This window comes from Giraffa tippelskirchi, chromosome 7 (genome assembly GCF_054371585.1).
Source record: "Giraffa tippelskirchi isolate mGirTip1 chromosome 7, T2T-mGirTip1v1.2.pri, whole genome shotgun sequence".
NCBI classification, from domain to species: Eukaryota; Metazoa; Chordata; class Mammalia; order Artiodactyla; family Giraffidae; genus Giraffa; species Giraffa tippelskirchi.
The window spans coordinates 35,826,863-35,842,782 of record NC_137281.1 but is presented as its reverse complement, the minus strand read 5'-3'; positions in this window follow the sequence as shown (position 1 = coordinate 35,842,782).

Genomic DNA, 15,920 nt, shown 5'->3' with positions numbered 1-15,920 from the left:
TAAATGCATTGGACAAAGTACTGTGGCTAATGCAGTGTTGGGACAAAATAAAAAGTGTCCCAAATCACAGACCTAAACGCCCTGTATTACACCAAAAGTTAGGATTTCTCACATCATGTTCCATATTGTTTAATGCAATGTCATCCTGAGAACCTAAGCAAGATACATTCATGAATATGTATATGTATATAAGTGAATCTAGGGGGTCCAGGAAGGGGAACACATGTAAACCCATGGCTGATTCATGTCAATGTATGGCAAAAACTATTACAATATTGTAAAGTAATTAGCCCCCAACTAAAATAAATAAATTTATTAAAAAAAAAAAATAAGTGAATCTCAATAAATCATAACTTTTTTTCTCTCTAAAAAAAGGCAAAAATCGCAGATTTTTTTTTGCCTATATGTAGAATGTCTTTATTCTTGACAGAAAAATACGTTTGAAATATTTAAGAATGTAGTATCATCATTGAGTATATCTTCCTCTCACTGAAAGAACACACTGCCTAAAATTTCTTTCATATAGTGTGTAACAAACATCTGTGTATCTAATGTGGGGGCTTCCTAGGTGGCTCAGTGGTAGAGAATCCTTCTGCCAACGCAGGAGACGTGGGTTTGATCCTCTTCAGGCAGTGGGGGTGGGAGGGCATTCGTACTTCTGCAGATGGCAAGATTTCATTCTTCTTATGTTTTGCTTGTTTGTTTGTTTTTGTTTTTGGCCACACGGCATGTCAGAGTCTTAGTTCCCCAACCAGGGGGCCAGGGATTGAACCTGTGACCCTATAGTAGAGGCTCAGAGTGTTAGCCACTGGACTTCCAGGGAAGTCCCTGTAATGTGGTTTGAAAACAAGGATCATAATGCCTCAAGCTTTGCTTTTCTTTCTCAAGTTTGCTTTGGTTGTTTGAGGTCTTTTGTAGTCCCATACAGACTTTAAGATCGTTTGTTCCCAGGATAGTTTTTATTACATGCAGATTCTAAAACTTCTTTGGAGAGGCAGAAGACTTAACAATGGCCGAAGCAGCCTTGAAAAAGGAAAGCAAAGCTGAATGACACACCCATCCAATTCAAGACTTAATAAAGCTATTGTGCTTAAAAAACAAAACAAACAACCCCCCAAATGTGTTGTATATATCAATTATCCAAATGGAAAAAAAAGGAATATTGACCCCATATCTCAGATTATATATATAAAATCAATTTCAGATTGATTGTTGATCTAAATTAGAGAGGTAAAACAATAACTACTTTGGAAAAAACAAGAATATAGCTTTATGAGTAAGGAGAAGATCTCTTAATTGGGGATATCGAAAAATGCTAACCATAAGAAAAAAATTATTAAAAAAAAATTATTAAATTAGACCACATTAAAGCAAAAATTTGTGTTCTCAAAAGACACTGTTAAGGAAGTGAAAAATCATGTCAGAGAGTGGTATTAAAAAAACCCTCATCCAGAATATATTGGGTTGGCCCCAAGGTTCATCTGGTGTTTTCGTAACATCTTAAGGAAAAACCCAAACTAACTTTTGGGCCAACTCATATAAGTAACTCCCACAAAAATCAGTAAGAAAATTACAGACTACTTAGGGGGGAAGGGGGGCAAAATTATTTGAACCAGCATTTCACAAAGAGAATTTCCAAATGGTCAAAGAGACAAAACAAACTTGAAATGGGGTTCAACTTCATTAATCATCAGAGGCATGCGAACTGAAACCACTATGGTCATTACTATGTACTCATAAGAATTGCTAAAGAGAAAATGACAGACAGTGCCAAGTGTCTGCTAGGATGTAAAGCAACCAGAAATTTCATCACTGCTGATGGAGATGTAAATCTGTAGAAGATCTGGGAAAATTCTGTGGCAGAATTTACCAAAGCACAATATATGCATAGTCTATGATCTAGAAATCCTACCCTTAAACATGCACCTAAGATAAATGTTTTCTTATATCCATCAAATGATGTTCAAGAATGTCCATACCTGCAGTATTTATAATATCTCCAAACTGGAAACTATCTAAATGTTTATTAATAGTAAAATGAATAAAGAAATTACATATTCTTTTTTGTTGTTTTTGCAGGGTCTTTCTATTTCACTTTTAAGTGTAGAATTCAAAAATTTTTAGTAAAAGCACAAAGTTGTGCAACTGTCATCACAATTAAATTTTAGCACATTCCATTACTCCAGAAAGATCCCTCATGCTTATTTGCAGTCACTCCCCTTTCCCCATCCCCAGCCCCAGTCAACTACTAAATCTAATTCCTATCTTTATAGATAGGTATTTTCTGGACATCTCACATACTGGGAACCATCCAATAGCCCTTCATGCCTGGCTGCTTTCACTAACACAGTGCTTCTGAGGTTCATCCAGGTTTTAACAAATATTAGTACTTCATTCCTTTTTATGGCTGAATGTATACCATTGTGTCTGTAAAATACACTTTGTTCATTCATCCATGAGTGGACATTTGGGTTGTTTTCAGTTTCTGGCTATTATGAATAATTCTGCTCTGAATATTCATATTTAAGTTTTGAGTGGACATGTAGTTTTCCTTTCTCTTGGGTAAATGTTCGAGGACTGAATTGTTGGGTCATATAGAAAAACACATATTTTTAACTTCTTAAGAAACTGCCAAACTGTTCTTTAAACTGAATGTACCATTTCACATTTCCTCCAAAATATTGCAGACTCTAGTTTCATCCTTGCTATCACTTGTTATTATCTTTTTTTGATTTTCATCATTTCTTGTGGCATGAAGTAGTATCTCATTGCGGCTTATATTTCTCTAATGACTGATGATATTGAACACCTTGTTGTTGTTTAGTCACAAAGCTGTGTCTGACTCTTTTTTGACCCCATGGACTGTAGCCCACCAGGTTCCTCTGTCCATGGGATTTCCCAGGCAAGAATACTGGAATGGGTTGCCATTTCTTTCTCCAGGGGATCTTCCTGACTCAGGAATTCAACCCGAGTCTCCTGCCTTGGCAGGTGGATTCTCTACCAATGAGCCACTGGGGAAGCTGCACTGAACATCTTAATATATGCTTATTGGATGCTCATATAGCTTTTTTTAATGAAATATATGTTCAGTTGCTTTGCCAATTTTTTAAATTGGATTACTTGTGTTCTTGAGTGGTATTCTACAAAGTGTTCTTTACATTTTGGATACATATCTTCGAGCAGATGTATAATTTGCCAATATTTTCTTCCAGTGATTAGATTTTCTTCATGGTGCCTCATATAGTTTTACATTTTGATGAAGTTCAATTAATTTTTAATTTTGTGGATTGTGCTTTTGCTGTTGTATATAAGAAACTGTTACCAACCCTTCCGAGGAGTGCCCCAACGAGGATTCTCCTTCTCCATGTTTCTTGTGCCAATAGAAGCAAAGGGATGTTTTATTCTTTGATCAAGTCAAAGAAGGGACAGGTGTAAGCCCTGACTCTAGAGTACACAGCTCCCTCTCCCCCTGAAAGGCTGTGGGCAGGGCTGCTTTATAGGGTTCTTGTCAAGTGGGGAAGGGGGCGGTTCTTATGGGTCTGGCACAAGAGTGTTGCTCACGCTCAAGATTGCAGTGCCAGGTGAAGGGTCTATGCACATGGCCCCCCCTCTACCATCTTGAATGGAAGTGCCCTGCACACGCTTATCATACAGCCCTGCCGAGCCGGGGGTGTTGGGCACAGCCATGCTGTGGTGGAAACTCGGGTCCCCTGTGTTAAGTGCAAGACCATTTACAGGCAAGTGGAAACTAAATTAAGCACAAAAGAACTGAGACCTTATCACCTAAATTCTCTTATTTTTCCCTGGGACCCCAGTGGATTTTGCTGGTGACAAAATGTTTGCCTAACCCGAGGTCACCAAGATTTTGTCCTAAGAGTTTTATAGTTCTAACTCTACGTTTAGGTCTCATTCATTTTGAGTTAAATTTTGTGAATGGTGTGATGTAGGGGGTCCAGCTTCATTCTTTTTTGGGTAGGTAGCCAGTTGCCTCTTGGCTCCTTGGTTGTAAACCAGCTGACTGTAAATAGAAGAGTTTATTTCTGGGCTCTCACTTGTGTGTCATCGATCTGTACGTCTATCCTCATTCAGTTCCACACTCTCTTTATTGCTGTAGCAAGTTTTGAAATTGGAAGGTTATGTCCTCTAACTTTGTTTTTCTTTTTCAAGATTGTTTTTGTTATTCTAGGCCCTTTTCCTTTCAATATAAACTTTAGAAGCAGCTATAGTCAATCTGTGTGGAAAGGAAACAGATTTGCTTGAATTTTGGTAAGGGTTGAGTTAGATCTATTGATCAAATAGAAGAGAATTTCCCATAAATAATGAGCCTTCCAATCCACAGACGTAGACTATCTCTCTCTGTTTAGATTTCTACCCCTCTTGGCAAAGATATAATTTTCACTTTTGAAATCTTGCACTATATTTGTTAAATTTATTCTGACGTATTTTATTCTTTTGATACTGTTGTGAATGGAATTGTTCATTTGTGGGTTGTTCATAAGCATATGGAAATGCAGGTGATTTTCACATATTGATCTTCTACGCTGCAGTCAACAGGATTACTACCGTTTCTGCTATAATTTTGTAGTTTTATTTGTTTTTGGTGTTTTTGTAATCCCCTTAGAATTTTTTGTACATATGATTATGTTTACTTCTTCCCTTCCAGTATGAATTCCTCTTATTTTTCTTTGTTGCTTAATTTCTTGACAAGAAATATCCTTATCTTGTTCCAAATCTCAGGGGGAAAGCATTCGCTTTTTCACCATTAAGTGTGTGTTGGCTGTGGGTTTTTTTCATGGTTGTCCTTTATCAGATTGAGGAAGTTCCTTTCTGTTTTTAGTTTGTTGAGTAATTTTTTATTATTAAAGGGTGTGGAATGTTGTCAAATTCCTTTTCTGGATCTATTGAGATGATCATGTGGTTTTTGTTCTTTATTCTGTTAATATGGTATATTGCATTGATTGCTTTTGTATGCTAAACTAACCATGTATCCCTGACGTAAATTCCACTTGATCATAGTTAATCCTTTTTGTGTTTTGCTGAATTTGGTTGGCTAATTTTTTTTTATTTTAGGATTTTTTGCATTTAGATTCATAAGGGATGTTGGTTTTCTTAGTTTTATTTATTCCTTAATTTTTTTGTGTGTGCTCTGTCTTCCCGGTTTTAGTATCAGAGTAATATTGGCTTCTGGCTTCCCAGGTAACTTGTTGGTAAAGAATACACCTACAAACCCGGAGACTGAGGAGACGTGAGTTCGATCCCTGGGTTGGGAGGATCCCCTGGAGGAGGAAATGGCAGCCCACTCCAATATTCTTGCTTGTGAAATCCCATGGACAGAGGAGCCTGGCGGGCTACATTTCATGGGATCACAATGAGTCAGACACAACTGAGCACACACAAGCGCAATATTGGCTTCACTGTGTTACTGACCTGGGTACTTGAACTCTTCAATCAGTGGAAATTGGTAAGAGGCCAGACGAGAAATTCAGGCAAGGCTTTGTGGGGCTTGCGCTGCAGCACAAGGGAGTGAAAACAAGAAGCAGGTGTCCTTGCCTGCTGTCTGAGGAGGGTGGGCTGATTCCTTAAATGGGGTGACGGTAGTGGGGTGATCGGTGGTCATCAGAGGGATGGCTTAGGTGTGCTGCCCACTCTCTTGGTGGTGCTGTGTGCAGGGATCATGTGCAGTACCCTGCTTTTGCTCCTGGCACCTCAGAAATGGCAGTTGGTTTTTGGCTTTTTTGTACCTTATACATAATTTGCCCTACGTGCACGTGCAGGCAGTTATTTTTAGCCCCTTATTGTTTCTTGGTATTCTGTTGCTCCAGGAGGCATTTGTCCAGGTGCAAGCACTCCAGGGAAGGGCCCCGGATGCCAGGTCCCAAGTCCCAGACTATCTCAACAGAGTAAGTTAGGAAGTATTCCCTTCTATTTTTGGAAAATTTGAGGATTGGTGTTCAATCTTCCTTAAACTTTTTTTCAGAATTCACCAGTGAAGCTACCAGGCCTCTTCTTTGTGGGAAACTTTTTGATTACTAATCCAGTCTTTTGGCTTGTTGTTATTTATCTATTCAAACTTTCTATTTCTTTCTTAGTCAATTTTGGTAGTTTGTGTCTTTCTAGGAATTTGTCCGTTTCATCTAGGTTATCTAACTTATTGTCATATAATTGCTCACTGTATTTTCTAGGTAGGAATATCTCCTGTTTCATTCCTGATTTTGTTAATTTATGTCTTCTCTTTTCTCCTTGTTCAGTCTGGCTAAAGGTTTGTCACTTTTGTTAATATTTTCAAAGAACCAACCTTTGGTTTCATTGATTTTCTCTGTTGTTTTTCTGTTTATTTCTGCTAAAATCTATGTTATTTCATCCCTGCAGCTTGCTTTGGATTTAGTTTTCTCTTTTTTTAAATTAGTTTCTCATGATGTAAGTTTAGGTTATTGACGAGATCATTCTCTTTTTTAAAAATAGACATCTACAGCTTTAAATTTCCCTCTATGGACTGTTTTAGCAGTATTCTCTTAGTTTCTTTTTTAAATTTTTATTATTTATTTATTTCCTTTTGGCTGTGGTGGGTCTTCAGGCTTTCTTTAGTTGTGACCAATGAGGGCTACTCTCTAGTTTTGGTGCATAACCTTCTCACTGCCTTGTGGAGTGGGGGCTTGGGTAGCTGTGGCGCATGGGTTTAGCTGCCCCGAGGAAGGTGAAATCTTCCCAGACCTGCACTGGCAGGTGAATTCTTAACCACTGGACCGCCAGGGAAGTCCTCCTAAGTTTTGATGTTTTGTGTTTTTGTTTTCATTCAACTCAAAGTATTTTCTAATTTCCTCTTGTGATTTCTTTTTTACTCACTGGTTATTTAGGAATCTGTTGTATAAATTCTATGTTTCTAAATTTCCAAAAATTCCTTCTGTTATTATATTTATAGTGGTTGGAAAACATACTTTGGATTATTTCAGTCTTTTAAAATTTGTTGAGGCTTGTCTTATGGCTTAACATATGGTATCCTGAAGAAATGTTCTACGTATACTTAAGTAGAATGTTTATTCTCCTGTTGTTGGGTAGAATATTCTATAGATGTCTGTAGTTTCAGTTATTTTATAGTGTTGTTCAGGTCTTCTATATTTTTATTGATCTTCTACCTGTTTATATTAATTATTGAAAATGGGGCATTGAAGTCTCTATTATTGTTGAATTATCGCTTGGATTCTGTCAATTTTTGATCTGTGTATTTTGAAGAACTGTTAGGTGAATATATGTTTATAATGATTGTCCTCCTGATTGATTGACCCTTTTATCACTATAAAATAACCCATATTTGACTTTAGTAACAAATTCTGCCTCAAAGTCTACTTTACCTGATATTATATAGATACCCTAGCTCTCTTTAACATTTATATCTCTTTTGCATTTTATATCTTTTTCATCCTTTTACTTTCAAAATATCTGTATCTTTGGCTGGAAAGTGTATCTCTTGTAGACATAATATAGTGGGATCATGCTTTTAAAAATCCACTCTTCAAACTCTGCTTTTAATTGGAGAAACCACCGCAATGAGAAACCTACGTTCCGCAGCAGAGAGTAGTCCCTGCTCACAACAGCTAGAGAAAGCCAGCGTGCAGCAAAGAAGACCCAGCACAACCAAAAATAAAATAAATAAATAATTTCTTTGTCTTCATTATTATTTCCTACTTGATAAATCTTTGTCAGCATACTTTCCTTTATTTAAGCATGGTCTTTTAGTTCTTTGAATATGTTTATAATAGCTCCTTTGAGGACTTTATCTTCTAACATTTGGATCCCCCCAAAGACAGTTTCTGTTGACTGTTTTCTTTTTATGTATAGGTCACATTTTTTCCTTTGCCTCTCTTGTAATTCTTTTTGTTGACAGCTAGCTGTTTTAGATCATATATTGCAGCAACTCTGGTTTCTGTTATCCCTCCCCATCACTGGGGCTGTTTATTGTTGTCTGTATTTTGTTAGTTTCTTTTCTTTTTTTTTTTTTTGGTGACTTCTCTGGACTAATTTTATGGATTTTGTTTCCTCCAAGCATGTGGCTGCTGATGTCTCTGCTCAGTTATTTTTTATTCTTGTTTTTACTTTTAAACCTAATACTAGGGGTTGTCTCTGGGTCAGCATTCTTTGATGGTTAGCCAATGATTGGCCATCAGTTGTGCTTAAATCTCTTGAGCCAGTAAGACTTCTACCATTTGCTGAATGATCTATTTGTGTTTTGAGGTATATATTCAGGTTACAGCTAGTTTAGAAGTTTATTCCAGATTTTAATTCCTGTGTTTTCAAGCCTCATGCTGAGTAGCTCGCTCTAACCTTCTCCAATATCTCCTGAGATTTGTGCAGGCTTTTGTATGCACATCGCCTGCCAGTAAAATCTTACTGAGGAGCACTTTGGCTGTCTCATTCTGCAGATATCCCTGTTAAAACTTCTGGCTGACCTGTTGGTCTATTGCTTTTCCTAACCAGTACTGAAAGCTTAGACTAACTTTGATATTTGCCTCTCTGATTGCATGACACTGAGATCACTACTGTTTTTGATAATGCCTCTGGGCATGGAATTTTCTGCACTCTGCTCCAATAGTCACCTCTTTACCACCACTTTGATAGACCTTCTATTAATATATCATGAGGCTGAGGGAGGAGAAATATGGACATAGTCTCGGGCTGAGCGCCACAGACGTATACTCTCCTAACTGAAGTTCAGTTGATTTTCTTGAGTAAATGTTTCTCAATTTCTTGTATGTTGTATTAGTTTTCTGTTGCTTCTATATCAAATTATCACAAACTTTGGGGCTTAAAATTATAAAAATATATTATCTTATAGTTCTATGGGTTGGAAATATTAAATAGGTCTCATTAAAATCAAAATGGGGACTTCTCTGGTAGTTTAGTGGTTAAGAATCCGCCTTACAATGCAGGGGACATGGGTTCGATCCTTGACTGGGGAGCTAAGATCCCCGTTGCCTCGGAGTAACTAAACCCTTGAGCTACAGCTAGAGAATCTGAGTTCCACAACAAAACATTCCTCGTAATGCAACAAAGATCTTGAGTGCCACAACTAAGACCCAATGCAGCCAAATAAATAAATAAATATTTTTGGAAAAAAATAAAAGAAAATCAAGGTATCAACAGGGCTACCTTCTTCTGGAGACCCTAGAGGAGAATGAATTTCTTTACCTTTTCCGGCTTCTAGAGACTGCCCGCATTTATCTTATCAGTCAGTTCAGTTCAGTTCAGTCACTCAGTTGTGTCCAACTCTTTGTGACCCCATGAACTGCACCATGCCAAGCTTCCCTGTCCATCACCACCTCCCAGAGCTTGCTCAAACTCATGTCTATTGAGTCGATGATGCCATCCAACCATCTCATCCTCTGTCGTCCCCTTCTCCTCCTGCCTTCAATCTTTCCCAGCATCAGGGTCTTTTCCAATGAGTCAGTTCTTCCCATCAGGTGGCCAAAGTATTGGAACTTCAGCTTCAGCATCAGTCCTTCCAGTGAAGGTAGAGCTTTATGGAAGGGCTTATGGTCAGCTAATTAACAAACTTAATTCCATCTGCAATCTTAATTCCCCTTTGTGGTGTAACAATGTATTCAGAGTTTCTGGGGATTAGGACATGAACATCTTTGTGAGGTCATTATTCTGACTACCACGGATGATTCTGATAAATTTCCAGTTTTCAAATGGTTGCTTTTGGCTATTTTGCATAGCTTTACCATTGATCTTTAGGAGTGAGAGTTTTCAGAGGTTCTCAGTCATTTTGGAAATCCCACCCCTATATGATGAATTTTTACAATGGAATGCTAGAGAGAAATGAGAATGAGTGAATTGAAAAAAATCAAACAGCATAGTTGAATCTCATTCACACTTTTTTTTTTGCCTCAACATGTGGCATGAGGAGCTTCCCTGATCAGAGATTGAATCTGCACTCCCCCCATCCCCCACAGTGGAAGCTGGGAGTCTCAACATCTGGACCACCTGGGAAGTCCCCCATCAACATAGTTTTGAAAGAAAGAAGTCAGACACAAAATTATGATTTCTACATGATTCAAATAGAAAAACTGGTCTAGATATAGGAGTCAGAATGGGGGCATCCCTTGAGGGAGTACTGATTGGAAGAGGTCATAAGGGGGCTTCTAGGTGCTTGTAATCCTCTGATTTTGTTTTTGAAGTGATAAACTTACAGCAATCTTGCAAAAGTAGTATGAAGAATTCCTATATTCCCATCACCTTGATTCATGGTTAATGATTTGTCACTTTTTTTTTTTTTCAAATCATCTTCCCTTTTCAGATAAGAGGTACAGGCTTAGGCAGAAGATACAGCATCCCTAGGCAGCAACTCCCTGAAGCTCAGAATAAAAGGATGCAAAAGGAGAGTTCCTTTATTTCATGGTTCCTCCTTTAGGATCCTTTCTCAAACAGGCAGCTTTTGACCAAGGGAGCAATATTGATCTGCATCCTCCTCCTATCTGAAGGCTTCTGGGGATTCCAGATGCCCTGAGTTCCCACTCTACTTCTCTATAGTTCTCCCTCTTTGAATAGATCACCAGGCATCACAGAAAACAAATCACAAGAAAGTGAGTGTTAGGAGGCAGTATGGAAAGAACCTTGGGCTTGGGGATGTACTTTCAAGGGCTTTCTTCATTCCTCCTTCCACACCATTCCTCACGCTTTTCTGCTTCCCTCCTCTGATGTCACCTCCTCTCATAACTTAAGTCATCACCTCTTGCCTGGGGACTGTGAAGTGGGATTTCCCTGAGCCAAGCATGTCACCTCTTCAGCTCAGACTTTCCCCAACTGTGAAATAAGCAACAACCGTTCATGCCCTTTCAGCTCCAAAGGGCTCTTGTAAGGATCACTGGAAGCAGAGAATGAGCAAATCTTTGATTCCCCAACAACACGCCCGTGGTAAGCATTGCTCATTTCACGGAATTGGAGCCTGAGTCCCAGGAGTGTGAAGTTTGTTAGCCAAGCTCTTGCTGCCAGTTGGAAATGGAGCTATGCCATAGTCCTAGTCTAAGGGTACAGCCACACTAGTCACACCCTACAGGCTTTAAAGTGCCTCTTGTTTTTATGCAACACTGAAAAACCATATTTGGAAGCCCATAAAACATATCAAATGGCAGAAGAGGTAAAAGGAATGTTAGAATTGTTTGCTTTTCTAAGGGATTTCTTCCCAGAAAAAAACAAACGTGGTTTTACAATGGAACTTGCTCTCTGAATCCAGGCCAGAGCAAGCTGTTCATTTAGGATAAGATGCTGGAGGATGAATCGTCTTCTTCTTGCCTGCTCATTGGAAGTCCTTGGAGGACTTCCATTATTTGCAAAGACTGGCTGGCTCTTCATCAAGTCTAGTTTCTTTTCTTCTTGGGCAGTCAGCTAGATAGTTTCTCAGCCTTTCTTGTGGTTAAGTAAGGCCATGTGTCTGAATTCTGGTCAATGGAATGTGAGCAGAGCAGATGCCCCCCAACTTCCAAGTCTGGACATAAAAGCCTCTTGTGCTTCATTCCTTGCTCTGTTTTCCCTTCTTTGGTTTCCTGCAGGTGAGCACAGTACTCCATTAACAACAGTAGAACCACAGATGGAAGGAGCCTGGGTCCTGAATCATCACTTGGAGAAGTTGTTATTTAGTCTCGTCTGACTCTTTGGGACCCCATGGACTGCAGCCTGCTAGGCTCCTCTGTCCATGGGATTTCCTAGGCAAGAATACTGGAGTGGGTTGCCATTTCCTTTTCCAGGGGATCTTCCTGACCCAGGGATTGAACCTGTGTCTCCTGCGTTGGTAGGCAGATTCTTTACCACTAAGCCACCTACCCCCACTTGGAGAAGAATTGCCCATTAATCAGGAACACCTATTTTGGACTTCATGTGGTGGGGAGTCAACTTTTAATTATATCTGAGCCATTATATAATTTGGGATTTGTTTGTTACCGCATCTAGTATTCCATTATCTAATTAGTTAACCTAATTCCAACAGTTTTTTTAAACCACGAAAGATATTTTATACCCTTCATGTGCTTAACAATTTCTACATCCCACACAGACCAAAAATATCTTCTTTTACCTCTGTCAACACCTTTGGAATACAATGTGCTCCGTTTTCTTCTCCTCCTCCCCTCTCTGAAGTGTATCTTCTCTCACGAATCTGCCATCACAGGGAATGCCAAAGGAATCTTTGGAATCAGCATGGGAGTAGGGAGGCAAGGACAAGGGGACTTGGAAACTGCCAGGATAGACTCCTCTTTTGAGTTTTGCTATAAATGTACAGTATTTCGAGGTGGATGTGGGGTCAAGGCACTGTTTTCTTAAGATGCTAGAATTAATGGTATGTTGCATTCAGATGAGTAAGATACAGTAGAGAGGGGGAAATTGATGATGCAGGAAAGAATGAGAGAACTTGAGTAGGAGAGGGGATTAGTCAGAAGCAAGGAAGATGGAAATCCATGGGTAGATGCAGTAGTTGCAGGTGGGTATGCTCTTCTGATAACTTCTCTTTTCTCAGGAAAATAGGAATCAGGGTCATCAGTTGAGAGTGAGGATCAGGGAGGAGGGATTAAAGGTTTGAGTGAAGGAAAGAAAGGATGAAATAGTCTAGGAGAATGCAAATGCAAACAAGCCAGGAATATACAGCAGGACTTTGGGGCAGAATGGAAGAACCATGGGAAATCAGTGATCTTGAATTTTTGGTTAGCATGACTGGATGCTTCTCTCCAGCCACATTCAGCTACACTGGTGCAAGTGTAATGAGTGAAGAGTTGTGTTTCCATCCAGTCGTGGATTTGCTAGGATGTAGCAAGAATGGGTAGCAGATAGTTGAAGTTATTTGGGAAAGAGAGTTGAGGTAAAGGATGCATGTAAATGAAAGACCAAGGAAATTGAGTTGAATAAGGAGAGAAGCAAAGACCTGAGTGGAGAGCAAGAGACAGGGGAAAGGGATGGGATTGGTTTGAATGTGGTGGAAGGATTGTTGGGATTTTATATTCAAGCTGATGAGCTGGGCTGAGAGGTGATGGTAGTTGGAGAGTGGGTTGTGTGAAACTGAAATTATGCAACTGCAGTTACTGCTAATGATATGGTCAAGATGTGATCTTAGGAGTAAGGGACTGAAGTAGGTGGAAGATAACCTTATTGGAGCAGAGAAGGTCATGGAACTGAGAGGCTGGTTATTGAAATCATCATGACTATGACAGGATCATGCTAGAGGGAATGACGATGAGCTGGTAGCTAAAATTATCAGTGGGACAGGGAGTGACTAGGGGTGTAGAAGGCTGAAACAAAGGGTGGGTAATGGATAGAGAGTCTGCTGACATGTGTGTCAAAGAATCCAGGAGTTTTATGGAGAAGATAGGAAGAATGGCTGGCTTGGAAGTAGCTATGAAAAGTGAAGAGGATCCTATCCCATCCCAGTCATGTGGTATGTGGTCCTCAGGGAGAGAACCGTGATTTGCTAAGAAGGCTACAGGGGAAGCAGGGTCCTCAGGGGAGTACCCAGCTTAGAGCAAAAAGGGAGCAAAAAGATGAAGAGAACAGAAAGACACCGGCAAGGATGTCCATTCATTACAGAACTCTCAGTAATAGTCAACATCTGGAAAAAACCTAAATGTCCACTGCCAGGGGAGTGGGTCAAACAAACAATAGAACAGTTCTACTTTGAATTTGCTATATACAACAGTGAAAATGAATGTACTAGATCCACATGGATCAACATGGAAAAAAAGCTTACAAACATAAACTTGAGTGAAATAAGCCAGTTGTAAAAGGTTACATTCAGTATGATGCTACTTACATAAAATATTAAGACCCCCAAAATAATACCACAATAAAAGGCGATAAAAGGATAATGGCATTCTCAGAAAGGAACCCCAGCAACTTCAGAGTGGTGGTTTGTGGTTACCTGTGGAGACAAAGGGAGGGGAAATGGCTGGGGGTAGGAGTAAGATAACTTTGGTTACACCTAAACTATTTTACTTCTTCTTTAAAGAACAATTTTATTTATTTATTTATAGGCTCTGCTGGGTCGTCATTGCTGTGCTTGCTTTTCTCTAATTGTGGTGAGCTGGGGCTACTCTTTAGAAGCAGTGGCTTATCGTGGAGTGTGTGGACTTCAGCAGTTGTAGTTCGAGGGCTCAGTAGTTGCAGTTCCTGGGCTCTAAAGCACAGGATGAATAGTTAAGGCACACAGGCTTAGTTGCTCCGTGGCATGTGGGGTCTTCCCGGACCAGGGATTGAACCCATGTCTCCCGCATTGGCAGGTGGATTCCTTGTTATTGAGCCACCCGGGAAGCCCTAAGCTATTTTACTTCTTAATGAAAAAAAAAAAAAGTGAACAAAACACAGCAAAATATCAACTGCTATTAAATCTAGGTTGTAGGTTCCCAAATTTATTTTAATTTTATCTATGTTTGAAATATTTCATTTGAAAATTAAAAAAAAACAGCCTGAGGATATTATTAGAAAATATGGTAGTCATAGCAGAGTAGTATTGGCACAAGGATGGGCATACAGATCAATGGATTAGAACTGAGAGTCCAGAAATGACAGCATACATTTAGGGGCAACTGATTTTTGACAAGGGTGCCAAGATAAGTCAATGGAGAAAGAAGATTCTTTTCAGCAAGGAATGCTGGGACTGGATAGCCACATGCAAATGAATGTAGTTGGACCCCTACCTCACATCACATACAAAGATTACCCCCAAATGAAACAAAGATGGAAATGTAAGAGTTAAAAGTACCAAGAAGAAAACATAAGGCTAAGTCTTCATGCCCTTGGATTAGGTAATGGTTTCTTAGATGTGACTCTTTCTTTGTTATAAGCAACCAAATAAAAAATAAATTAGTATCATCAAAATTTAAAACTTTTGTGCTCCAAAGGACACTATCAATAAAGTGAAAAGACAAGCCAAAGAATGGAAGAAAATAAAGATCAAATATTAGGATACACAAAAAACTGTTACAACTCAACAACAAAAATATAAGCAACCCGATTTAAAACTGGGCAAAGGATATGAATAAGCATTTTTCCAAAGAAGATATACAAATAGCCAATATTCACATGATCAGATACTCAGCATCATTAGCCATTAGCGAAAATGTGAATCGAAATCAAAATGATATACCACTTCACACCCACCAGGATGGCTGTAACCAAACCGGAAGACGATAACAAGAGTTCACAAGAAAATTGAAAACTTGGAACCCTCACACATTGTTGGTGGGAGTGTAAAATGTTAGATCCCCCTTGGAAACAGTCTGCTGTTGTTGCTGTTTAGTCACTAAGTCATGTCTGACTCTTTCTCGACCTCATGTACAGTAGCCCACCAGGCCCCTCTGGCAGGTCCTCAAAAAGTTAAACATAAAATTACTATGTGAGCCAGAAATTCTTTTCCTACTTACATACACATATACCATAGATTTATACAAAAGCCTGTACACATATGTTTATAGCAGCTTTATACATAACAGCCAAAAAGTAGAAAGGATTCAAATGGATAAACAGAATATGACATATCCATAAGGAAATATTATTCAGTCATAAAAAGAATAAAGTGCTGATAATGCCACAACATGGATGCAACTTGCAAACTTAAAATGAAACACACAAAATGCCACCTATTGCATGATTTCATTTATATGAAGTGTCCATAAAAGGCAAACTCATAGAGACAGAAAGTAGACTAGTGGTTGTCAGGCTCTGGGGAGAGGGCAAAATGGAGAGTGACTGCTAATGGGTACTATGTTTCTTTTTGAGGTGATAAAAATGTTTTGGAATTAGTGGAAATGGATACATACCTTGTGAATATATTAAAAAACCACTGAATTATATATTCCCTTTATACTCTTTAAAAGGGTGAATTTCATAGTACATAAATTATATCTCAAAAAACTTACAGTGACGGAGGACAAGATGGTTGGATG